General features: G+C 49.3%; 6 non-coding genes across 6 annotated transcripts; all 6 read left to right on the top strand.

Annotated features, from left to right (window-relative positions):
• Positions 1–5,705: 5,705 nt before the first annotated feature.
• On the top strand, positions 5,706–5,777 carry TRNAE-CUC (transfer RNA glutamic acid (anticodon CUC)). Its single transcript has one exon. It is a non-coding gene; the product is annotated as a tRNA-Glu (tRNA).
• Positions 5,778–11,144: 5,367 nt separating this feature from the next.
• TRNAE-CUC (transfer RNA glutamic acid (anticodon CUC)) lies at positions 11,145–11,216 on the top strand. The gene has a single exon. It is a non-coding gene; the product is annotated as a tRNA-Glu (tRNA).
• A 6,641-nt stretch (positions 11,217–17,857) lies between these two features.
• Positions 17,858–17,929, top strand: TRNAE-CUC (transfer RNA glutamic acid (anticodon CUC)). The gene has a single exon. It is a non-coding gene; the product is annotated as a tRNA-Glu (tRNA).
• A 2,105-nt stretch (positions 17,930–20,034) lies between these two features.
• Positions 20,035–20,106, top strand: TRNAE-UUC (transfer RNA glutamic acid (anticodon UUC)). Its single transcript has one exon. It is a non-coding gene; the product is annotated as a tRNA-Glu (tRNA).
• A 5,132-nt stretch (positions 20,107–25,238) lies between these two features.
• Positions 25,239–25,331, top strand: TRNAE-CUC (transfer RNA glutamic acid (anticodon CUC)). The gene has a single exon. It is a non-coding gene; the product is annotated as a tRNA-Glu (tRNA).
• Positions 25,332–25,425: 94 nt separating this feature from the next.
• TRNAE-CUC (transfer RNA glutamic acid (anticodon CUC)) lies at positions 25,426–25,497 on the top strand. The gene has a single exon. It is a non-coding gene; the product is annotated as a tRNA-Glu (tRNA).
• Positions 25,498–26,748: the final 1,251 nt, after the last annotated feature.

Here is a 26,748-nt window from a genome sequence, read left to right as displayed (position 1 = left end):
AATCTAGGCTTCGCAGGTGGATGGTTTTGATGTTTCTGCCACTACGCTAGAAGTCAATGGCCTTGGAAATTCTCAAAAGACTACACGTAAGACATCAATCCCTTAATGTGGCTACGTCTTGCACAAATGGATTTTAGAAAAGACGATGACTTCTTGAAAGATGCGGCTTATTCGGAGAAGTCAACGCTCGATTCAATATCCTTGAGCGAATACGTTTTTGAACAATTGACAGAACACCCTAACCATATCGATGCGTTGTAGCATTCACACGAATCTACGCGTGAATCGGCTTCGTTAAAGCTTCCAGAAGCTGAACACTCGAGTGCCTCACGAAAACGAACAACGTCCGCTCCAGTTGCACCGACCGGAGAGACATCGCCCGCTATTGCCCTCCCGAGGGCAGGAGAGAGGGGCGCGCAACAGGAGGGAGGGCGATTCGACGCCCCGGGGGAAACAGCAACAGCGGCGCCTTTCTGCAGCGGCTGCTGCGGCCAGGTGATGTGCGCGGCGGTCGTCGACCCCTGCCGCGGAGGCCGGGAGTGGGTCATGGCTCCAAAGGAGTAGCGGCGTCGACGGCACCCCTTCCGGTGGCCAGGAAATCCCGGCCTTCCTCGGCGTTCCACTTGCGCGCGCTTCTCCTCGGCAGCCCCACCGATCTCCTGCGGCTGCGGTCTCCCCGGGAGACGTGGATTGACGACGGCGACCGGCCGGCAAGGAGCGCGCAGATGCCGAGGTCAACGAACCTGCGCAGTAGCGGTCTGCCCTTAGTGCGCTTACTTCCACTGGTTTGCCCGGCGGGGAGGGACGCCGCGCCGATACCGCGTCGCGCTGCCCTACAGCGCACACCTGTTGCGGGATCCTTCCGATTGCTGGCGAGTACCGCGTCACCCACGCTGTCGCAACGTGCGCGAATTGAAATGCGCCGCGGCACGGTGCCTGTACGCATTGCACTGGGTCGAGCTGAGCGGCCGAGCAGAGGGGGAACGTAAAGGAGAATACGAACTAGAACGCGCCGTGTGGGCGCAGAAACCGAGACGTGTGGTCCAACTCGGCGAGATAGGCACGTCAATGCAAATGTGAACGAAGTAGTTGGTACCGCCTTCTTGTTTTCGTGACGGATGGAGTTCTCAGCCTGGCTAGACGGACTCGCGTGGACTGTAGTTTCTGTAAGCGAAGGCAGGGAGGAGGGCCAGACTTGCAAGCAGTCCGGGTCATGTGTACTCATGACCCGGGTCATGTGTTCTGGAGCTCTTGAATGACCTTTTCTTGCAATTTCTTTTTAATATGGTATTTTCCAGATCAATAAGGTAAACCAATGTAAGAAGCAACAAAAACAAAGTACCTCTTCTCCATTCAATACGGTCAGCGGATACGTGAGAAAGAAACCCGCTCTTTACAGCAGAGTTTGTAGTTGCCTTGCGGAAGTCTTTTCACACTGACGAGGCACCTATGGTTCCTAAAGGTAAAACCACAAGCTCCGCAAGAGATCTACATTGTGAAAGCCGTATTTCTTTGTAGAGTTTTTAAATACGCTCGTCATTTGCACACAACGATATCCCTTTGGCGAGAATTCCCGCACGATCATGATTTCTGGTGGCGGGCGCCTTTAGGTTAAGCTTCCCTGCCTCTCTCTCCTTTCCGGCAGGAAAGCGTATACATGATTTTCAAAGCACCGTGTAGGCGAGAGCCACCACCTCCACAAATCCTGGCTTACATTCTTCATGAAGAAGTCTTATTCAAGGTCACACTTTTAGGCTGTCAACTGCACAATCAGGATATACGAAGAGACGACTCGAGGGTTATTATTAACGAAGATTACGTAGCATTCGCCTGCGTTCGTCTGAACCCCTGGAGTTGTGGAGAAGACGAGCTAGCCACTTTGATCAGAAAACAACCATCTTGATGACAAGGGTATACGGACAACCTTCTTTACGCCCACGTCTCATGTGTCTCATGGACTGGCCTAACCTGCGTCTGTCGCGACTACGTTTTCGTTTGGGAGAAAATACCGCAGGTGAAACATCTTGCGCACGCAGTCACTTGTTACCTTTGTCGAAGGACTACTGCAGCTTCTTCGATGCGTTTCTAGGTGCTTATCGGCTGAAAACTCCGCTATCGTGTACCGCGCGTTTGAGCTTCAGTGTGGCACGTTCAGCATTTTCGGCTTCACCCTTTCGCCGATTGAGTCCATCGAAGGGATGTTGCCCCTCTCTAGCGCTTCTCAGAGTCGATGTCCCTTAATTTAATAGCGAGGGGACGTACAATACGATCCAGTCTTCGAGAGAAAACCTAAACGACACCCAAGAACATAACGGCAACATTTATTGAACTTTACTAGAAAAGAAGGTCGCGTAAAAATAGCCAGGCAGACTGTTAGATACGGACCATTAATTGGGATCGGCCAAGATCTCCGCATGCAAACCCTCGCCGACGTATTCCAATTATGGTGCGCAGGTGCACGTCAACCATGCTACCGGACCCGCCAGACAGGCTGTCTAGCTCGCCCTTGTGTGTCACGGGTGGAGCTTTTGTCTTTACTCCTACCCCCGCGTGTCGTTTCACGAAAGTGTACGTGGAGGTCGGCACGTTTCGAGGTAGTTGACTTTAGTCCCGAGAAAATCTGCTTTGCAGCACAGAAAGGTCGTTCAAGGACGACTAGGCGAGGAGGCAACGCCGGACGGATGTGGCCATCGGAGGGTAGAGCCGAGGGAGTACCCCCATTGGCCGAACATGACGCCACTTGCCCGGGTCCTACGATTGGATGAAAATGACGACACCTGCGCGGGCTCGCCAATTGGATGAAAATGACGACACCTGTACGAGCTCGACGATTGGCTTAAAATGAGTGACCTCGATGGACTGACCCCGTTCTCTGATGGTTCTCTGACCCTGGAGGCCAGAGAACCATCGAAAGAAAGACGTTCTTCTTGCCATGGGCCGCAGCGTAGGATTTGCGGCCGGCCGTCTTTTAACGCTTACTGTTATTCTAGCTGTTTCTAATCCTCTGCATAATGTAAATAAACCTTCTCTTCTCAAAGTTCACCTCAACGTCTGCCAACTACCGCACTCAACGCTAAGATCCAATAATGCATAAGAGTGTCGCCTGCGTGCCTTCCTCTTGCATCTCAACTGCAAGTTTGAACTGGGTGTTCCCTTTAAGAGTGGACTGCTCTATGCAACATTGCGTAGAATCATCCTTTGTACAATTTAAAAGTGCTCAGCATTGCGTGCATGAGGGCGTTTTGGAATTTCCAAACACGGTTGAACGAACAAGGCAGGTCGGATTAACTTATGTATTAGCAGAAACCGGCTGTACTGCATCGCTTACGTAAAGCCCAGCGATTTCTTTTGAATGTTTGCAGCGTTGGGTGCTTTTTTCAATATGCAGCCTCAAGGAAACTTTGGCATGCATAAAAAAGTGACAAAATATGCCAAATATGCTGTCAGAAAAAAATATTTATCCATTGCTGAACATTGAAGTGTTGCTCCAGAGCAACAGTGGGCACCTATGGTACTACTTTGCATGGAAGGCCTTGAAACAATTATGGCTTGGAAGCAGGCCATGTTCTGAGAAAATTTTCTTCTTTCTGCGCTGAGCCGTGTGCACTAGAAGTTCCCGGCAAATCTTCGACAGGATCGCTTGGCATTTCTGCGTCTTCCTCTTCGCGTGACATTTCATCGCGAAGCTTGCTCACAATTTCAAGTGAGCAGGAATCAATCTATCTTCGATTATCTCTAGGATCTTAGAGTCATCCGGGCCACTGTCGAAGTCATCATTGGACAATTCACCATACGGAAGGAAGGTAAGCTCGCGAATTTCTTCATCAGTCAGCCACTTTCTTTCTTTTGACGTCGCCATCTATTTATAAAATACAAGAAATATTACCCTATGACTAATGTTTGTTCTTTTCCGTATGACTAATGTTTGTTCTTTTCCGTAGAAAAGAACAAACATCCTTGCTTACGCTGACGATGTAGCAGCTTTTGCGAAGATGAAAGAAGCGTGCGTGAAGTTGTACGAGAGGCTAAGGATTTTTGTACAGCAACAGGAAGCGTGATTAGTTGGTCAAAATGTTTTGGCTTCTGGCATGACAACTGGGAACACGCTCCAGACACGTTGTGCAACATACAATGGAACACCACTCCGGATAGCTATTTGGGAGTTCCACTGAAACACTATAAGGACAGCAAGGACTATTGGGCTGATGAAGCAGGAAGAGTTAAGTTACAAACAGAAAAATGGGGGGGGGGGCATAATTTTTCAATGTTTTCAAGAGCCGCTGTTTGTGATGTGTTTGTAATTGCTAAGTTGTATTATGTGCTGCAGGTGATAGGAATTACTAGAGTTTCTGTACAAAAACTCCATAGGGTCTTTGCAGTTTTATCTGGGGGTCCACTTGGGAGCGCATGGGCCGTTGCAACCTTTTTCATAAAGTTAGAAACGGGGGCTTGGGGCTATCACATTTGTTTTTCAAGCAGATTGTGACAAGGTTTTTCTTCTGGCGTGAAAAGTCTGACGTTTTTCTTCGAACAATAATCCAAGTGCGGTTACAAGATTCCTTGCCAGACTACGTAATATCAACGTGTTGTTTGAGGCCAGCAGTCTTATCTGGCTACCTACGAGAAGTTGTATCTTCTGTGCAGATTCTTAGGGCAAGATTCTCCTATGAGTACCTATAACGGGTGTGATACGTAAGCGCTTATACAAAGACCTGCTTGATGTTTTTTTGCCGATTCCTGTGTACCGTGGTTTGTACCAGCTTGGCCCTGAGCGTGACGTCCTCAAGCGTATTCAGCGAATGCCGGTGAAACCCTCAATGAAATCTTTCTTTTTCCAACTGCATACCGGCACACTACCTGTGAAGCCATGGTTACAGAGCAAAGGCCTTTTCGTTCCGTAGTCTGACAATTGCCCAATTTCTAGAAAACCGGAAACAATTGAAAATGTTTTTCTTGAGTGCCATGATGCAATGTTCCTATGGGATGTACTTCAAAGGACTTTAAAAAAAGACCTGCCTCTAAGCCCTTTCGGAATTCGGTACTTACCTTGTGCTGAACCAGAAGGTGTACCCAGTGATATGTTCATGGTCATGTGCATGCACAGCATCTGGCGAACAAGAATGGACGTCAGACATGCGCATTTGTATGCCCAATCGGCAAGACACTATTTCGTTGAAGCTGTCATATATATTAGAGATGTTTAAAAGGCACTAAATTATCCTCCGGAGTGGATTACTGTTTATGATGAATTAGGCAAAATTAAGCCATTTTAAAACATAAGAACTAGCTGAATGGCTAGAGATTTGATGTATTTTTGTTTGCTGTTATGTTTGTACAATGTACATCACAAGGCAATAAAGAAGAAAAAAAACTTCGGCATGGTCTAGTGGCTAGGATACCTGGCTCTGACGTGGAGGCCCGGGTTCGATTCCCGGTGTCGGAGATGTTTTTGTTTGCTTTTTGCGGTCGTCTATAATATTTTGTTTTATTTCGCACTTTCTTTCGAGTAAGTTGAAGGGTTCTATACGGTTGCCTGTCCTCCGGCATGGTCTAGTGGCTAGGATACCTCGCTCTCACCCAGGAGGCCCGGGTTCGTTTCCTGCTGTCGGAAATACTTTTGTTTGCTTTTTGCGGTCGTCGTCTATAATATTTTATTTCGCACTTTCTTTCGAGTAAGTTGAAGGGTTCGATGCGGTTGCCTGTCCTCCGGCATGGTCTAGTGGTTAGGATACCTTGCTCTCACCCAGGAGGCCCGGGTTCGATTCCCGGTGTCGGAAATGTTATCTCCTTTTTGCGGTCGTCGTCCATAATATTTTGTTTTATTTCGCACTTTCTTTCGAGTAAGTTGAAGGGTTCTATGCCGTTGCCTGTCCTCCGGCATGGTCTAGTAGCGAGACGACTTCCGGCCACCGAGCGTGACGGACGTGTGCTTCATGGACTCCCAAGGAGCGGCTTTAGCGGCGCAGCCGGGTCGCGGTATCAGGAGCACTGAAATGCCTGCCCAGGATTATGAAATGGTTGTCCCGCATCTGCCATCAGGTTCGAGCGTTTTGAACACAGTATTTTTGTACGGTGATGTCACCGCCAGGCCATATCGCGTCGAGCATTTTCGCGACGCCCTAGCGCGTCTGTCATTGCTGCCGGATGTGGTTGCCCTTGGGGCATATCAGACGAACCACCTGTGGGCCGTTACTTTCAACAGCGAAGGAGCGAAGGCAAAGATTCTGCAAGCCGAAGCTTTCAATGTGAAAGACCCCCGCTGCGTGTTTATTGACCCGACCAACCAAGGTGTCAGGCTGAAGCTGTTTTGGCTGCTTCACGGTGTGCAAGACGACGACGTGCGAGTGGCATTAGCAGCGTTCGGAAAAGTGACCGAAATGAGCCGCAATAAGCGGAAGGTTAAAGGCTGCGTCGACAAAGCTTCAACAACACGGTCGGTTACACTGAAACTGAAGATGGGTGTTGCCATCGAGGACTTGCCCCATCACATGCGTGTTGGTGAGGACGTCGCTCTCGTCCATGTTCCTGGTAGGGCTCCGCTCTACCTTCGGTGCCGTGGAAAAGGACATATACGCCGTGAGTGTCGGGTGCCACGCTGCGGGCAATGCCGGCGTTTCGGTCACGATGAGAGCCAGTGCGTGCGTAGCTACGCTAATGTTACGGGCCAGGCACGAAGTGATGAAGCGGCCGAACACATCATGGATGAAGCAGACGCGGTCGAAGCAACCCGCGGAAGTGGGGGAGATGATGCTACCAAGGAGTCAACATCCAAGGAAACCGCACCCGCACCGCTTGCAGATACCAGCCAAGCCGGTAAGGGCCAAACCCAGCCGGCCGTCGCATCAAAGTCAGGAAAAAGCGGATAGCGTGAATGCTGTAAGCCTGGTTACGACTGGGCAGCAGGGCGACAACCAGGAAGGCACCGATGCCGAGATGCCCGCAGCGTCAAGTGTACCAGTGAAGCGGGCTCACGAGGATTCGGATAATCAGGAACCGAGATTGGTCGGTGAACGCGGCGAGGAGCCTCCGCCGAAGGCACCTTCAATGCGCCGCGGACAGTTCAAGCCCAAACCGAAATCGCCACCGGAACGCAGTACTGCGTCTGCTCTCCCTCCGCCTTAGCGGAGGTTTCTTTTGCCACAACGGTAGAAGCCCGGTCTTTGATCGTGTCAGTACTAAGCTCAAACGCCTTAATGGATATGGATTCACCCTGTTTGGTGTGTGAGTAGACTGATCGGAGTCTTCCATTTCCTTAGATAGCTACCAACCTCACGTCCAGCCTATGTGTGGCTACGCTTAATGTAAGGGGCCTATCTGCGCGTAGAAGGCAACTGCAATTGAACCGCCTTCTGCTAGAAAACGAAATAGATTTGCTCGCGGTTCAGGAAGCTAAAATTGAAGACGAAGGACAGACAGACAGAATGGTAGCGGTCTATCGTAGCAGATACAGCGTTTGCGTATGTCATGCTGTTGGAAGAGCGGGTGGATGCGTTATTTTTTTAAGAAATGGTATTGGGGCTGTTGATACTGTGTTCTCGTGTGAAAGTGGGCGTCTTGTAATTTGTGATCGTGAATCGGACGGAGTGGCTTGGAGAGCTGTGTGTGTATACGCTCCGAATGCAATTGCTGAAAGGGAGAGTTTCTTCCGACAGGTGAAGCCTGTCCTGCTTACTGAAAGGCGGGTGATCTTGCTTGGTGACTTCAACTGTGTCTGTAGACCAGAGGATAGGACAACAAACGGTTCCTTTCGGGACCGGAGCGCCAAGTTACTTTTTTTTTGCGCTATGTATCCCAGTCTGAATGTATCCCAGTCTGAATATACTTTTAGAAATTGTAAGTGAGCGCGACCTTGAAGATGTAGGCTTGATATCGACGCATGAAGGCCAGGCAATGTACACTCACTTTTAGGGAGGCAGTCATGCTAGATTGGACCGTATATATGTTCCTGTCGAGTGTTCGCTGTTATGTTCTGACTACCAGACGATCTATGTTTCTTTTAGTGACCACTGCCTAGTCATGGTTACAATCGGTACGAAGGGAATAGCTGCGAAATTTAAATGGGACTTGTGGAAGTTTAACGGTAAATTACTGGAAGATGAAGAGTACGTGACTAAAGTCAAGGATTATATAGCGAACATGCTGCGAAGTAACTCTGCAAGTTTTATGCAAGTATATGGAAGCAGTTTAAATGTGATATTAAAATAGCCGCTATTGATAGATCATGTGCGCTTCGGCGAAAAGAAAAACAACGAGTTAAAGAGCTGCAGAGTGCCCTAGATTTTATGCTAAGTACGGAGCGCTACGAGCCGGGATTATTCACAAAAGAAATTAAAGAGACTAAAACTAAGCTCGAGGCAATAGACGAAGAAATGTACCGTGGCGCAGTGATAAGGGCGCGTAACGAAAAACTGTGGTCCGGAGAGACACCCACCAAACGCGCACTCGGTGATGAAAAAAGGCACGCTTTGTCGAAAGAGATAACAGAAATATGCTATCAGAACGAAATCACAAATCGAAGAGAAATAATCAAGCAGGCATTCGTCGAACATTACACAGATATATTCAGCCCTAATACACCGAACACTGACTACTTCAGAATAGAATTCCTATCGCTGATGCCGAGATTAGAGGACGACATTGTGCACGCTCTAGAAGCCAGTATTACGGCTGAGGAAATTGAATCAGCGATTCTGGAGCTTAGTTCAAACACGTCTCCTGGGCCAGACGGTCTCGGTGCATCTCTATATAAAGCCTTTAGAACAGAAATGGCAGTCGCACTTGAAAGGCTGATTAGCGAATTCTATGAAATGAAAGCAATTGCTCCATCCTTTCGAGCGTCCCACGTAGTACTAATTCATAAAACGAATCATACGATTAAGTTACAGTCTGTTGAATCATACCGTCTCATCAGTCTAACAAACGTGGACTATAATATATTCATGAAGATTTTAGCTCGACGCCTTCAAAGTGTTATTAAGTCACTTGTAGGGCCACATCAGACATGCGGCATAAAAGGCAGGACAATCTTTACCAATGTTCACACAGCTAGAACTGTCCTTGAATGCTGTGACGGAATGTATGGGCGCGTGGCCATGTTGCAATTAGATCTGCAGAAGGCGTTCGATAAAGTCGTACACGAAGTTCTGTTCTCGATCTTAGACCATATCAATGTTTGAACCGTTATTACAGAAGGTGTTAAAATGATGTACAATGGTTGTATAGCGAAGCTGATAATTAATAGGCAGTTAAGTGATGATATTCCTGTGCAGTCGTCTGTGAGACAAGGCTTCCCTTTATCTCCCCTGCTTTTCGCTCTCTTCCTCGAGCCCTTTTGTTTGCGGCTGCTGAAGAGCCCAAACATCCAGGGTTACACTTTTCATAAAACTGAAGTTCGAGCTTTAGCATATGCTGATGTTGTAGCGGTTTTTTGTACGGACCACGACAGTGTTAAAGCAGTTCTACAAGAGGCTGTACAATTTTGTACTGCAAGTGGAAGTGCTATTAACTGGAACAAGTATCTTGGTTTTTGGCATGAGAATTGGGAATACAAGCCTGATACTTTTTGTAACGTGCAATGGGCGGTAACTCCAGGCACCTACCTAGGTGTCCCCTTCGAACATTATCAAGATAGCAAAGAATATTAGGACAATGAAGTAGTGCGAGTGAAAACCCAGACCGGTAAATGGGGAGGGCCTAAATTTTCAATGTGTGCAAGAGCCACCCTGTGTAATTTGTTTTTAGTCGTTAAATCTTTTATGTGATGCAAGCCTTATGTCTGACGAGAATGTCTGTGCAAAAGCTGCATAGAGGGTTTGCGATGTTTATTTGGGCATCAACATGGGAACGTACAAGTCGTAGTAATCTGTTCCATAGAGTGTTGAATGGTGGACTGGGGTTGTCACATTTGTTCCTCAAACGGATTGTAAGCAGGTTTCTTTTTTTTTGCATGATCAAAAGGATGCTTTTCTGAGAACAATGATTCAAGCTCGACTGCGCGATTCATTGCCTGATTGTTAGCGTCGTCCATGTAGGCGGGGCCAATGCTTTTAAGTGCTTTTCTGCGTGAAGTGGTCGCGTCGTTCCAAATACTAAAAGCAAGATTTTCTAGTGAATATCTGGCCGCTGTTACTAGTAAGAAGTTGTATAAAGATTTTGTTGATATATTCTTGCCTGTACCGTTGTATCATACAGTGTTTGTTTTAGGTTCAGAACGAGATGTTCTTAAGAGAGTTAAACGAATGCCGGTAAGAGCTTCTGTTAAATCTCTTTTTCAACGACCTACAGGCACTCTCCCAGTGAAACCGTGGCTGAAAAGCAAAGGCATTTTTGTACCTTGGTCGGTGAATTGCTTGATATGCAAAAAACTGGAGACGATTGAGCATATCTTTTTGGACTGCTATGATGCAGTATTTTTGTGGGATATTCTAAAACGTAGGTTTAAAAAGGCATTGCCGTTAAGTGCTTTCGGGATACGCTTCCTGCCATGCGCGGAACCTGAGGGAGTGCCTGTCGATCTGTTAATGCTTCTGTGCATGCACAGCGTGTGGCGAACGCGTATGGATATTAGACATCAGCGCATTGTTCAGGCCCAAGCACATGAATACTTCATTGAAAGTGTGTTATATATACCGGAATTTTTCTGTGCACAGAGTGATCCTCCTGATTGGCTAAGTGCTTTGGACAAAATGACTAGCTTACATCGTTCTTATGACACCACACTGGTCCGGCATTGACTAGCTGCTTTTTATGGCCACGTAATATTCACATTGTACTTTCTTTTGACAAGTCGGTAATTAAAAAAAAAGAAGATGGTCTTGTGGCTAGGATACCTGGCTCTCATCTAGGAGACCCGGGTTCGATTCCCGGCGTCGGAAATATTTTTGTTTGCTTTTTGCGGTCGTCGTATATAATATTTTGTTTTATTTCGCACTTTCTTTCGAGTAAGTTGAAGAGTTCTATGCCGTTGCTTGTCCTCCGGCATGGTCTAGTGGCTAGGATACCTGGCTCTCATCCAGGAGACCCGGGTTTTATTCCCGGCGTCGGAAATATTTTTGTTTGCTTTTTGCGGTCGTCGTCTATAATATTTTGTTTTATTTCGCACTTTCTTTCGAGTAAGCTGAAGAGTTCTATGCCGTTGCTTGTCCTCCGGCATGGTCTAGTGGCTAGGATACCTGGCTCTCACCCAGGAGGCCCGGGTTCGATTCCCGGTGTCGGAAATATCCTTGTCTCATTTTTGCGGTCGTCGTCCATAATATTTTGTTTTATTTCGCACTTTCTTTCGAGTAAGTTGAAGAGTTCTATGCCGTTGCTTGTCCTCCGGCATGGTCTAGTGGCTAGCATTCTGCATCCGGCAGCCGAGCTGTTCGGATCGTAGGGTCATGGCCTCTTCCGGGGCAGCGACAGCGGCCACTTTTGGTCGCGGAAACAGGATTACGGAAGATGATAAGGAATACCCGTTCATTTTGCCTCAACTGCCTAAGGGACGAGTTGCGATTAACACCGTGTTTTTGCACGGTGATGTGCGTGCGAGACCATACAAGGTCGAAGATTTCAGGGACGCCCTACTGCCGACTGGCCTCTTACCGGACGTGGTATGCATAGGGGCGTACCAGATAAACCACGTCTGGGCGGTGACCCTGAATGATGCGACTGCGACGAAAAGATTAGTTTCCCTCAAGGAACTGCAAGTGAAGGGACGACGGTGCGTCATCGTGGACCCGCAGGACCAGCAGGTGAAGCTTAGGCTTCACTGGCTGCTGTACGGCGTTGCCAACGAGGACGTCCGGACAGCGTTCGCGGCTTTCGGCAAGGTGGAGGAGGTGAGCCGGGAGCGGTGGCGAGTCGAAGGCATGGCAAGCAAGACGTCGACCACTCGGACGGTGCTCCTCAAGCTAAAGAACGGCGTCAAAGTTGAGGACCTTCCTCATCAGGTCCGCGTCGGCGGAGAGTTGGCCTTGGTGGTCGTGCCCGGTCGACCCATGCAGTGCCTGCGCTGCCAAGGCACGGGGCACGTCCGCCGAGAGTGCAAAGTCCCGCGCTGTTCCAGGTGCAAACGTTTCGGGCACGTTGACGCTGACTGCGTCAAATCCTACGCCGCCGTGACAGGACCAGCAGCGAGGGACGTTGCGGCTGAACACGTCATGGACGTGGTCGAGACGGAAGACGCCGCCAAAGGAACCGGAGACTCGGTTTCGACAGGGACACTCAGAGGGTCATCTACCGCCGGTGCTGAAGGCATGGTGGCTGAGGCTGACGAAAAGACGGACAAACCGGTGCAGGTCCTGCCTGCAGTGAGCCTTGCTACGGGGGGCGTTAACGAAGACGCATCCGACAACGACACGACGGCAATGCTGCAGGACAAGGAAGTCAACGACGATGAGCGGACTGGGACTCCTGGTGCCCCAGTCAAACGACCCCACGACGATACCAAGGACAGGGACGGTGGAGCCACCAGCACCAGCGAGGGGCCGCCGACGAAGACGCCACAAGGAAGACGGATGGGCTACAAGCCAAAGCCTAATGTACCACCTGAAAGGAAGCCTGTGGGCAAAACGGTCTCGCTTAACGACACGAACAAGCCGGGAGGTCCCGGAGGCGGCTAGCCGAGGGCTAGTCGTGAACGGTAAGCACCATGCTCCGGGCCTGCTTTTCTCGATAGCTTAAGATGGCTGAGATACCGTCCCTTATTATTGCAACGTTGAAAGTGCGAGGGTTGGCGGCTAGTCGTAGGCAAAGTCAGGTCTTACGGTTGATCACTGACCACAAACTAGACGTACTAGCCGTCCAAGAGACTAAGGTTGATGGAGAGGAGCAGACCGGGAGCATGGTGCGGCGTTTCACGACTAGATATTATGCGGTCGTGAGTCACGCGGTAGGGACGTCCGCCGGTTGTGTTCTGTTTGTAAAGAAGTTGCCCGATCTTGTTGTTCAAAGTGTATTTTCATGCCAGTCTGGAAGGATTGTTTTTTGTGATTTTGTTTATCGTGAAATTGAATTTCGAGTCATGTGCATATATGCGCCGAATTCTGTAGAAGAGCGCACCTTATTTTTTGAGAACCTTTTTCAGTATATGTGCAGCGATAAGTGCATGATTTTGTTGGGGGATTTTAATTGTGTTTTGAGTGCTCGGGATAGAGCCAATAATGCCGGTATTCGTGATAGAAGCAGCACTGTGTTGACTAAACTAATAAGTGAAAATGAACTGGACGATGTTTGCGAGTGCCTGGAGGGGGAGCGGGAAGTAATATACACGCGATTTCAAGGTAACAGTCATGCGAGGTTAGACCGCATGTACTATCGGCCAAAAAAGTAAACGGACCACGGCTCAAGTGGCCGGAGCGGCTGCGGGGCCACACCGGGGCGTTGCTATCGCGCTCCGCGCGCTGACGGCGAGAGTGCCCCGAGTGACGCCAGACTTCACCCTCACCCTCACGCGGGATCTCGTCACTCTTGATAAATTCCTAGTGCACCATTCGGTTGCTCTGCTGCTGACGGTCGCGACGAAGGGGACCGTGCGTGGCCGGTAGTCCAGCACATGGCGCTGTAGTGCAGTAGCGGGCGGCCGCAGCGCATCGAAGCGCGGGACTCAGAAGGAATGAAGACCCGTTCTGATTGTTGTTTTGCTTATGTTTACCTTGTGTTTCATATTACTGCATGTCGCCGGCATCCACCGCTGCTCCATATTAAGCTGCATAACACAAGTAGCAGCAACGGTGGTGATAGTGATACGCGCTTTTTCACGCCCGCCCGATAAGTTGCAGGCGCGAAGCTTTATAGAGGGCACGGCTTTTATCTCAGGGGTACTTTTCCGGCAGTGTCTCCAGCAGTGGGTTTACTATTTGCATGAGTGACGCCTCTGAAAACTGCTTTAGTTAGCTACTACAATGCGTAGGCCGTTATGAAACTTTACAAAAGTACGGCCAGGAAAAGATTATTGGAAAGACGAATCGGAGAAACTAGTTAGTCGTGAAAGTTTATTCACGGAAGCATTCCATGGCTTGAAGGGGTCCTCAGTGCGATGAAAAGTTGCCGTCGACCGCGATGACTTGGCTTGCTCGCCTTGGCATCGAGTCGTAGAGCGCCGCCACTATAGCTTCGGACGTCTGCGCAGCGCTTCCCGCTATCTAACTTATTGCGCGGACGTGAAAGAGCGCGCGTCACCGTAGCCGCCATTGCGGCTACTTGCATTATGCTGCCTAAAATCGAGCAGCGATGGAGGCCGGCGACATGCACTAATATGAAACACAAGGTGAATATAAGCAAAACAACAATCACAGCGGGTCTTCGTTCCTTCTAAGTGCCGCGCTTTGATGCGCTGCGGCCGCCCGCCACTGCACGACAGCGCCATGTGCTGGACTACCGGCGACGCACGGTCCCCTTCGTTGCGACCGTCAGTAGCAGAGCAACCGAACGGTGCACTAGAAATTTATCAAGCATGTCGAAGCCCCGCGTGAGAGTGAGGGCGAAGTCTGGCGTCACTCGGGCCACTCTCGTCGTCAGCGCGCGGAGCGCGATAGCAGCGCCCCGGTGTGGCCCCGCAGCCGCTCCGGCCACTTGAGCCGTGGTCCGTTTACTTTTTTGGCCGATAGTACATATCGCAAGACATGATTCCAAAGTGCCATAGTTATTCTGTGGCACCAGTATCGTTCTCAGATCACTGCTTGGTGAAATGTAACATAGGCACGGAGAAGAAGAGAGAATCTTTTAATTGGGACCTATGGAAAATGAACGCCTTACTACTAAAAGACCAACCATTTGTAGAGGCAGTACATGAGGCCGTTAGGGAGGTTTGTGAGGATAACAGTCAAACAATAGCAGAGAATTGGGAAGGGTTCAAACAAAACGTAAAAATGAAAGCCTGTGAAAGATCGAGCTGCTTAAAGTTTGAGAAGGAAATGAAAGAAAAGAGCTTGCGAAAGACACTTAAGCAGCTGATAGCGCTTGAGTGCGAAGAGCCAGGGGCGTATAAACAAGATGTGCGAACCATTAAAGAAAAAATCGAGCAGCTCGACAAAGAACGGTATCAAGGTGCGATTGTGCGCGCAAGAACAAATGCATTAGTAGCTGGAGAGACGCCCACTAAAAGGGCGCTTGGACTTGAAAAAGCGCAAGGTCGAAGGAATCACGTCGATAAGATTCTATGGAATGGCACAACTGCCGACGACAGTAAGAGTATAGGCCAAGCGTTTTTAGAGTATTACCAGTCCCTCTTTGCGTTTCAAGAAGCGAATGTAGACGAGTTCAAAAAGGCCTTCCTCGGTCGCATGCCGCGATTGAGTGACGACACAAAAGAACGATTAGAAGAGAAAATAACAGAAAGCGAAGTTGAAAAGGCAATTGAGGATTTGAATAAAGGCAAATCACCTGGACCTGACGGCCTGGGCGCTTGTTTATATAAAGCTTTCAAGAAGGAACTGTCACCGTTACTAGCACGGCTGTTTAATGATGCGTATGAGAACAAAGCTTTGCCACCTTCTTTTGGCAAAGCGCATACCATACTCCTCCCTAAGAGTGATCAAGTGGAGAAACTTAGGCTGGTGACATCTTACAGGCCGATATCTTTAACCAATGTAGATTATAAAATTTTCATGAAGGTTTTGGCAGCCAGACTTCAAGGTGTAATAAAGGAAATTGTCGCAGATCACCAAACGTGTGGGATCAAAGGAAGGTCGATTTTTTCGAATATTCACACGATGCGGTGCGTGCTCGAGTGCTGCGACGTCACCTTGGGCGGAGTCGCAGTGCTTCAGCTCGACCTCGAGAAAGCCTTTGATTGTGTCTCGCATGGTATTTTGTTTGCCATTTTGGATCACGTTAATATTGGTTCCATCATCGCTGAGGGAGTGGCGTTGGCGTATCAGAACTGCACAACACGCTTAATTGTGAATAAATCATTGGGGGCCCCCATTAACGTCATGCGTTCTGTGCGTCAGGGCTGCCCCCTCAGTCCTCGTTTGTTTGGAATTTACATAGAAACTATGTGTTTGGCCATAATTCAAAATGATCAAATACGCGGTTATAATTTGGCAGACACACAAGTCAAGCTCTTGGCATATGCAGATGACATCGCAGTGTGTTGTACAAGCAAACAAAGTGTAACGGAAACGATAAGCGCAGTGAAAAGTTTTTGTGGTGTGACGGGCAGTAGAGTGAACTGGGGGAAGTCCCTCGGTTTGTGGCACGGAGAGTGGTCTTCCTTCCCGGACAATTTTGCAAATGTGAGCTGGATAAGAACCCCGACCAAGTATCTAGGTGTTCCCATGGACAGTTACAAAAATAGCGACGCATACTGGATGAACCAAACAAAAGAAACTAGAGAAAAAGCAGAAAGGTGGAAAGGCATCAACCTGTCCATTTTCGCTAAGGCAACGGTGTGTAACATGTTTTTTATTACGAAGTTGTGGTATGTCATGCAGACATTGTACTGTTCAAGGGTAAACGTGCAAAAGCTGCACAGAGTGTTCGCGGTTTTTATCTGGGGCTCTACCTGGGAAAGGTGTAGCCGAACAAATCTGTTCAGGCACGTGAAGCAAGGGGGGCTGGGCTTGGCACATCTTTTCGTTCGACAGCTTGTCAACCGCTTTTTGTTTTTTCGCGATGTGCGCGATCCTTTTTTGCGCACCGTATGTCAGCTCAGGTTGAGCGACGCATTGCCTGCATATGTTGTCAGTACGGCAAGCATGACCGGAACACTGCGTGGTTATTTTAAGGAAGTGGCCGACAGTGTGCGTTTCCTTTCAGTTCGTTTTTCAAACGATTATCTGTGTCACGTGAAAAGGAAAAAAATTATGGGGTTTTACGTGCCAAAACCACTTTCTGATTATGAGGCACGCCGTAGTGGAGGACTCCGGAAATTTCGACTCCCTGGGGTTCTTTAACGTGCACCTAAATCTAAGTACACGGGTGTTTTCGCATTTCGCCCCCATCGAAATGCGGCCGCCGTGGCCCACGTGAAAAGGAAAACACTGTATAAAGATGTGTGTGACATTGTGTTTCCTGTGCCGTTATACAGAGCCATATACAGTGGAGGGCCAGGACAAGACGTCCTTAAACGGGTGAAACGAATGCAGGTGCCACCAGGGGTTAAAACCTTATTTTTTAAGCTCCACACAAGAACGCTCTCTGTGAAGACTTTTGTCCAAGAACGAGGCTGTCTTGTGCCGTGGGGATCCCACTGCTTGATCTGTCAGAAGCCGGAGACCATTGATCATGTTTTCTTGCATTGCTGGGCGGCAGTTTTCTTGTGGGATGTTTTAAAGCGAACGTTGAAAAAGGAGTTACCGGTAGACCCCCAAGGGATCAGGTATCTGCCAATTAAAGATGAAGAGGGAGTGCCGTACGATCTTGTTATGTTGAATGCCCTCCACTCTATATGGCGAGCTCGCATGGCTGGGTACCACTGTGACACCGACGCTCGGCCAGCGCGTATGTATTTCAGAGAGTGTATGTCCTAATTTATTGAAATGCACAAATTGCAAGAGTGTGTACCGGATTGGCTGTCGAGGCTCGAACCTCTGACAGTCATGAAGGAATTTTAATTTAACAACGTCAGTCCTATGAGGATGGACGGCTTTCTAGCGCTTTTTTGTTTCTTGTCTTCCTTTTTCTCTTGCAAGAAGCTTGCATCTGTGTCATGAGTGTGAAATTCATATGTGCGATGTTATACTGAAAACCGGTAATAAATAAAAAAAAATGGTCTAGTGGCTAGGATACCTGGCTCTCACCCAGGAGGCCCGGGTTCGATTCCCGGTGTCGGAAATATCCTTGTCTCCTTTTTTGCGGTCGTCGTCCATAATATTTTGCTTTATTTCGCACTTTCTTTCGAGTAAGTTGAAGAGTTCTATGCCGTTGCTCGTCCTCCGGCATGGTCTAGTGGCTAGGATACCTGGCTCTCACCCAGGAGGCCCGGGTTCGATTCCCGGTGTCGGAAATATCCTTGTCTCCTTTTTGCGGTCGTCGTCCATAATATTCTGTTTTATTTCGCACTTTCTTTCGAGTAAGTTGAAGAGTTCTATGCCGTTGCTCGTCCTCCGGCATGGTCTAGTGGCGAACTATTTTTTCTAACATTCATAAGATGCGATGTGTTCTCGAGTGATGTGACGTCACCGGGGGTCGCGTTGCAGTTCTTCAGCTCGATCTCGAGAAAGCTTTCGATTGTGTTGCGCATGTTATTTTGTTTGCCATCTTGGATCACGTTAATGTCGGTTCCATCATCACTGAGGGCGTGGCCTTGGCGTACAAGAATTGCACAACCAGAATAATTGTAAACAAGTCACTGGGGGCCCCCATTACCATTGTGCGTTCAGTGCGCCAAGGCTGCCCCCTTAGTCCACTGTTATTTGCCATCTACATTGAAGCAATGTGTGTAGTAATTAACGGAAATGACAAAATACGTGGTTTTAGATTAGCAGCGACAGAAGTCAAACTACTTGCGTATGCAGATGACATCGCAGTGTGTTGCATAGGTAAACCAAGTGTAAGCGAAGCAATATCTATAGTCAAACACTTCTGTGAAGTCACGGGCAGCAGAATAAATTGGGGCAAATCTCTCGGGCTGTGGCATGGGGATTGGCTGTCCACACCAGACTATTTTGCGAATGTGACCTGGGTGAAAACTCCCAAGACGTATCTCGGAATTCCCTTAGACAGTTACAATAGCAGTGATGAATATTGGAGGAACCAAACAAGTGAAATTAAAGAAAAAGTAGACAAATGGAAAGCTGCTAACCTGTCTGTTTTTGCAAGAGCGACAGTTTGTAACATCTTTTTAGTCGCCAAGATATACTACGTTATAGAAGCGTTATATTGTTCTAGAGTAAATGTGCAAAAGCTGCACAGAGTGTTTGCGGTGTTCATCTGGGGTTCAACCTGGGAAAGGTGCAGTCGAACAAATCTGTTCAGAAGAGTGAAGGACGGGGGTGTGGGTTTGGCGCATCTTTTTGTTCGAGAACTAGTAAACCGATTTTTGTTTTTCCGCGATGTGCGCGATCCTTTTCTGCGCACCGTATGTCAACTCAGATTGACCGACGCATTGCCGGCACATGTTGTCAGTACGGCCGGCATGACCGGAAGACTTCGTGGCTATTTTAAGGAAGTGGTAGACAGTGTGCGTTTTCTTACTGTTCGTTTTTCAAGTGATTACCTGTGTCAAGTGAAAAGGAAAACGCTGTATAAAGATGTGTGTGACATTGTTTTCCCAATGCCGTTATACAGAGCCATGTACAGTGGAGGGCAAGGACAGGATGTCCTTAAACGGGTGAAACGCATGCAGGTGCCACCAGGGGTAAAATCCCTCTTTTTTAGGCTCTACACTGGAACCCTGTCCGTGAAGACGTTTATGGAAGAAGGAGGCTGTCTCGTACCCTGGGGTTCTCACTGCTTGATCTGCAAGAAGCCCGAAACCATAGGTCATGTGTTCTTGCACTGTTGGGCTGCTGTGTTCTTCTGGGACGTCTTCAAGCGAACCCTGAAGAAATAATTACCTGTAAACCCCCAAGGGATCAGGTATCTGCCTATTAAGGATGAAGACGGGGTCCCATATGACTTCATTATGCTGAATGCTCTCCACTGTATATGGCGGGCGCGAATGGCTGGGTACCACTGTGATCCCGACGCGCGGCCGGTTCATATATATTTCAGAGAATCTATGTCGCGGTTTGTTGATGTACAGAAAATGCAAGAATGTCCACGGGATTGGCTGTCGAGGCTAGAAGCTCTCACAGCCATGAAGGAATTTTAATTTGACAACGCTGGTCCTATACGGACGGATGGCATTATTGTATTTTTTTTCGCCTTTTTTGGATTTCTCAGATGCGTATAATATTTGTATTTTCTGTGTTATGTCAAAGACCGGCATTAAATTAAAAAAAAATGGTCTAGTGGCTAGGATACCTGGCTCTCACCCAGGAGGCCCGGGTTCGTTTCCCGGTGTCGGAAATATCCTTGTCTCCTTTTTGCGGTCGTCGTCCATATTATTTTGTTTTATTTCGCACATTCTTTCGAGTAAGTTGAAGAGTTCTATGCCGTTACTTGTCCTCCGGCATGGTCTAGTGGCTAGGATACGTGGCTTTCACCCAGGAGGACCGGGTTCGATTCCCGGTGTCGGAAATGCTTTATGCGGTCGCCGTCTATAATAATGTTACACACGAGGTGTTTTAATGCAGAACCAGATGAATCTGGTTGATAGGCGCGGTTGTTGAAGAGCGGTCTCGCGGCAGCTTGGCTCACGTCGTTCTCTTCTTTCTTTCATCTGGTTGTTTGCGCGGCAGGCGTGGTTCATGACAGCTTGTGACATTTCCCCGCTGGCAGACGAAGCCCGCCGGGCGAGTCAGTCATCTCGCGGATTGTAACGCCTCAGACGCGCGACGTGTGTCACTTCAGCCTTGGCCGAGCGTCGTCCACTGCTCGTGAGACGCGCAATGCGGTAGTTTACATCGCTGAGGCGCTCCAGAATAACGTAAGGGCCGACGTAGTGGGCGAGAAACTTCTGGCATAAGCCACGCTTCCGCAACGGCGTCCAGAGCCACACAAGGTCACCAGGATCGAAGTAAACGTGGCGGTGACGCCCGTCATAGCGTATCTTGGACCGGTCCTGCGATGCTATGGTGCGTAGCCTAGCGAGGCGTCGCGCTTCTTCTGCTCGACATAGGAGCTCATCAATTGATTCGTTGTCATGAGCGAAGTAGGGAAATATTGTGTCGAGGGTGTAGCGCGGCGGACGAGCATACAGAAGGAAAAATGGTGAGTAACCAGTGGTCTCGTGTCTCGCGGTATTGAAGGCATAGGTAATGAAAGGCAAGATACTGTCCCAGTTCTTGTGTGCTGAATCGACGTACATGGACAGCATGTTGGCAAGCGTTCTGTTTGTGCGCTCGACCAGACCATTAGTTTGTGGATGGTAGGGCGTAGAATGGCGGAAGCTACATGAACACAGACGAAGGGTTTCTTCAACCACGTCCGCGGTAAACTGTCGCCCACGATCGCTGATTACTATGCGAGGAGGTCCATGTCGGAGTATAATGTTAGCCAGCAAGAAGATAGAAACTTCTGTAGCTGTGGCCGATGGCAATGCGGCGGTCTCACAATAGCGGGTAAGGTGATCTACGCAAACGATAACCCAACGATTACCCTTGGAGGATCGCGGGAAAGGGCCCAGAAGATCTATACCAACTTGCTCAAAGGGGACGCTAGAAGGGGGAACTGGTTGAAGCAGGCCATGTGGCGCTTGTGGCGGACGCTTGTAGCGCTGGCATTTAGAGCAGCTGGCGACGTACCGTTCGATATCTTTCCGCATCTTAGGCCAGTAAAAACGTTCTTGAGCCCGGTAGAGTGTCCGTGTGGAACCAAGATGACCGGAAGTTGGGTCATCGTGCATGGCGTGTAATACTTGGTGGCGAAGGTTCGTGGGGACAACTAAAAGGTAGCGTGCACCGGTGGTCGAGTAGCTCTTATACAGCGCGCCACCATCCCGTAGGCGAAAGCGACTGCCCGCAGGTGACTCCTGTGCTGCCGCGAAGAGCGGTTGTAAGCTCTCGTCCTTGTGCTGCTCGGATATGACGGTACCCATATCCGGAAATTCCGGGGACACAAAAGCGATGTACTCATCAAAATTGTCCGCATCACATTCAGTTGTTTCAAGTGGCATCCGAGAGAGACAATCAGCGTCAGCATGCCGCCGACCACTTTTGTAGCAAATAACGAAATCGTATTCCTGCAGACGGAGGGCCCAGCGCGCTAGTCGTCCTGAGGGATCCCGCAGATTCACAAGCCAGCATAGCGAATGATGATCTGTTACGACAGTGAAGGGGTGCCCATAGAGATACGAACGAAACCGTTGCACGGCGAAGATGACCGCCAGACACTCTTGTTCGGTGACTGTGTAGTTGCGCTCGGAGCGGCTCAAGGACCGGCTAGCGTAAGAGATCACGTGCTCTCGGTCGCCAACACGCTGAACTAGCACAGCACCGATGCCTACGCCACTGGCATCGGTGTGAATCTCAGTTGGTGATGAAGGATCAAAGTGGCGAAGAATTGGTTGGGATGTCAACAGGAACTTGAGCTGGCGAAATGATGAGTCGCAATCTGCAGTCCATTCAAAGGGAACGCCTTTTTGGAGAAGGCGTGTAAGGGGATGAGCTATGTCAGCAAACCGGGGAATGAAGCGGCGAAAATAGGAGCACAAGCCCAAGAAACTTCTTAACTGCTTGACAGAGTTGGGTACTCTAAATGCTTCTACGGCCGCAGTCTTTTGCGGATCTGGTCGGATGCCTTCTTTAGCGACCAGATGGCCTAGCACAAGAGTTTGCCGTAACATTTGGTGGAGCTGTGCGGGGTAACTCCCACGACCTACAACGGAGCCACCAGCACAAGAGCTACGCCGAAGCCGTCGCCTCGCCGGACTTTCGCCGTCGCGCTCAGTCATGGCCACAGAGCAAAATACCCTCACCAGCAGTGCCTCGGCGAGCCCTGTCCCTATCCAGCACTACCGAGAGCCACGCACGTTCTCGGCGAAGGCAGAGGAAGATGTGGATGAGTGGCTAACCCATTACGAAAGGGTAAGCCAATACAATAACTGGAACGCTGCCAGTCAGCTTAGGAACGTTGTTTTCTTCTTGGCCGGCACGGCGTTGGTATGGTACGACAACCACGCGGACATGCTAACTACTTGGACACGCTTCGTTGAGGAAATCAAAAAGTGTTTCGGTGACTCGGACGCAAAGAGGAAACGTGCGGAACTCACATTAGCCCAGAGAGCTCAGGTACCCGGCGAGACTTGCACTACCTACATCGAAGAAATTTTGAAGCTGTGCCGCACCGTCAATCCTCAAATGACAGGGGAAGATAAAGTGGGGCACGTGGTAAAAGGAATAGCGGAAGACGTGTACAACTTCCTCATTGGTAAAGAGAACTTGCACACTGTATCAGAACTGATACGGCACTGCCGTACGTTCGAGGCGCTGAAGACTCGCCGAATTACACCAAAGTTTGGACGGCTGGCCAATGTAACGACTGTAGCAAGTGTTGACACGAGTCCTCTGCTCCCAGACCTTTCGTCCGCCATCCGCCAGATAGTCCGCGAGGAGCTCCAGCGACATGACGAACAGGTACGTTATGCGGCGCCTCGTTGCAGCTCCTCCGTTTTCCGAGACACTTTTCGGGAACCCCCTTCGGCTACTTGGAACCACTCGGTGAACGTCGCGGATCTTATCGGCTCCAGAGACGAACCGCATTACATTACGACCGAACCACCACGCAATGATTCGCCCCCTCAACGTTTTGATCCACGCCCACGCAACTTTCGTCCACGAAGACTCGCCGCTACCTACGACTTTCAAGGGGAAGAGCCTCGTTACCCTCAACCGATGTCTTCGGCAGATTACTTCAATCCGCATTCTGAAGTTCGCCCTTCGCCAGTGTGTTACTGCTGCGGCATGCCTGGCCATATAGCTAGGTACTGTAGCCGACGCCGAGCATCAAACTACGGATCGTCAGCGCCGACTACGCGGTCTAGCGGTCGTACACTGCGCACTCAGTGGCCAGGAGACTCCTCTTCAGGAAGCCACTTTCGAGAGGACCGATGCACCGCCCAGGAGACCTACTTTGGAGCAGAAAGAACCCGGAACCGCTACCGCTCCCCTGCCTCCGACCGTACTCTGACGCCACCACCAGCCTTCCGAGCCTCCCGATCACCATCCCCTCGGCCGCGATTCACGTCACCATCGCCTCGGCGCCGTATCGTGTCGCCCCTGCCGGGAAACTAGCCAGCGCGGCCGATGGAGGTGAGGTCGCTGGAAAATGTGTGCTGCCGACTCAACTGCCTCCAACTATTTTCATGCTAAAGAATAAGGTTCATGTACTGATTAATGGGGTCTCCACAATGGCTTTAGTCGACACGGGAGCAACTGTCTCGGTCATGAGTGTGGGGTTTAAAGGCCTTCTGGGACGCAAGGTTATGTTTCGTTGGGACCAGTGCACAAGTTTCCGTGGAGTCAGTGGTGAAGCATTATACCCGGTTGGTGTGTGTAACGTGGATGTGTCTTTGGGTGGGAAAGTTTTTAATGCAGAGTTTACTGTTCTTCCTCGCTCCTCGCATGACGTGATTCTGGGGATTGACTTTTTGCAGTTGTGTGGTGCGAATGTTGATTGCCGGACGGGAGAACTCAGTGTCGACACCAGTGTTTCACCTGTGCTCTTTGAAGGTGAAGCTTGCCCGGAGAGTGTGCTGTGCGTGCCTGAGGATACAGTTGTGCCCGCCTTATCCGCGATGCGTGTTGCCGTCGCCTGTTCATCTCCGACTCCTATCTCGTTCGATGCTGCAGTGGAACCTGTACATCGGAACTGCCTCAAGAAAAACGTATTAGTTCCGCACTGCGTGGTCTCAGTGACCAATGGATGCGCGGGGCTGTGGGCGCTAAACTGTTCCACTGAAGCGGCAGTGCTACCTCAAGGCCTAAAGATTGCCACGTTTCCGACAGACTCTCCCGTATCGGTGGCAGTACTTGCGGAACGCCCCGATGAAGGAGCAACCAGTGTCTCGAGCTCCGGGAGCTCGAAGATACTTTCCATGATTGATAAGTCACTCAGCGATAATGAGCGTCAAGTTTTGATGGCCCTGCTTACGAAACATACCTCGGTATTCGACTTTGCGCAGCACAATGGACCGCCATCAATTCCTGCGTCCAGAACTCGTCACCGCATCAACACAGGAGCCGCCCAGCCAATCCGACAAAAACCCTATCGTGTATCCCCATCAGAACGCAAGATAATCAGTGATCAGGTCCAAGAAATGCTATGCAAAGGCGTCATTCGAGAATCATCTAGTCCTTGGGCAGCCCCCGTAATATTGGTGAAGAAGAAAGACGGTACGTGGCGGTTCTGTGTTGATTACCGTCGCCTAAACGCCGTTACTAAGAAAGATGTATATCCGCTCCCCCGAATTGACGACGCCATCGACTGTCTCTTTGCGGCATCTTACTTTTCCTCAATCGATTTACGGTCAGGTTACTGGCAAATTCCTATACACAAGGACGACAGAGAAAAGACAGCATTTGTAACACCCGACGGACTATTCGAGTTTAACGTGATGCCTTTCGGGTTGTGTAACGCGCCCGCAACGTTCGAAAGGTTCATGGACACGATATTACGCGGCAGGCGTGGTTCATGACAGCTTGTGACATTATATTGTTTTATTTCGCAGTTTTTTTTGACTAATTTGAAGCGTTCTATGCCGGTGCATGTCCTCCGGCATGGTCTAGTTTTTTTTCTGTTTTTTTTTGTGGCTAGGATACCTGGCTCTCAGCCAGGAGGCCCGGGTTCGATTCCCGGTGTCGGAACTGTTTTTGTTTGGTTTTTGTGGTCGTCGTTTAGAATGTTTTATTTCGCACTTTCTTTAGAATAAGTTGAAGGGTTCTATGCCGTTGCCTGTCCTCCGGCATGGTCTAGTGGCTAGGATACCTGGCTCTCACCCAGGAGGCCCGGGTTCGATTCCCGATATCGGAATCGAACCCGGGAATCAAGAAGCCGTGTGGAACGGCTGCGCTCCAAAATGCTCTCTGCTGGAAACAGCGTATCGGCCCCAGGCCGAGGATCGTCGACCCCGTTTTTGAACGAAGATGCAAGCTACAAAGTTGCCTCCCGCGTCTACCAACCGGTAACGATGTTTTGTATTCTATTTTCCTTCATGCGGAGTTGAGTGGCAGGCCATACCGTGCTCCCGACTTCCGAGACGCTCTGCTTGAGGTAGTGAATACTTCAGATATTGTAGGTGTCGGACAGTATCAAATGAGCCATGTATGGATGTTTACTTGCGCTAGTAGTGCGGCAAAACACTCTCGTCGCCTGTGGTGAGCTACTTGTCATAGGGCTGAAGTGCATTGTGATAGATCCGGAGACTAAAAACATCAAGCTTAAATTACTATGGCTTCCACCTCACCTTGAACCACGACGCGTTGAAGAGGCGTTCCAGGCCTATGGTCAGGCGAAGTCGGTGGAGAGAGAAGTATGGAGATGCACTGGCATGGAACAGTGGGTGACAACAAACCGGGAGGTTTCCTTGGTGCTCAAGGACACTTTCACCGTAACCTCAATACCGCACATTATGTCCATTTATTTCGTACTGAATAAATGCACCGAATATTTGTGGTCTTTGTTTGGGGCTCCAATCGGGAGGGAATCAGCTGTACTAATATATTTCGCCCAGTGAAAGACGGAGGCCTCGGCCTGTCTTATCTGTTCATCCGACAAATTGTGTCGCGTTTTATGTTCCTGCGGGACCAAAGAGACCCGTTTTTGAGAGCGATGATGCAAATGCGCTTTAAGAATGTATTGCCTGAATTTGTTGTGTCTAGTGCGACTGCAATCGACTGTGGTGTAAAAGGTTACTTGAGAGAATTAGTCACGTCATTTATGATGCTTAAAACACGCTTCTCATTCGAGTACCTGAGCCTTGTACCAAGAAAGAAACTATATAAAGATTTATTCGATGTAATGATGTCAGTCCCATTATACAGACCACTAAACATTGGAGGCCCAGGGCAAGATGTATTAAAGAAAGTTAGAAGAATGACTGTTAGAGGAGCTGTTAAAACATTATTTTTCAAATTACACACAAACACACTCCCTGTAAAAACATGGCTCGGTGAAAAGGGAGTATTTGTACCGTGGACAACAAACTGCCTCTTGTGCAAGAAGCCAGAAACAATCGAACACACTTTTATTGATTGTTTGGATCCAGTCTTTTTTTGGGATATT

Source organism: Dermacentor albipictus, chromosome 2 (assembly GCF_038994185.2).
Source record: "Dermacentor albipictus isolate Rhodes 1998 colony chromosome 2, USDA_Dalb.pri_finalv2, whole genome shotgun sequence".
Taxonomy (NCBI): domain Eukaryota; kingdom Metazoa; phylum Arthropoda; class Arachnida; order Ixodida; family Ixodidae; genus Dermacentor; species Dermacentor albipictus.
The sequence above is the reverse complement of the archived record's forward strand: the minus strand, read 5'-3'. Positions and strand labels throughout refer to the sequence as shown.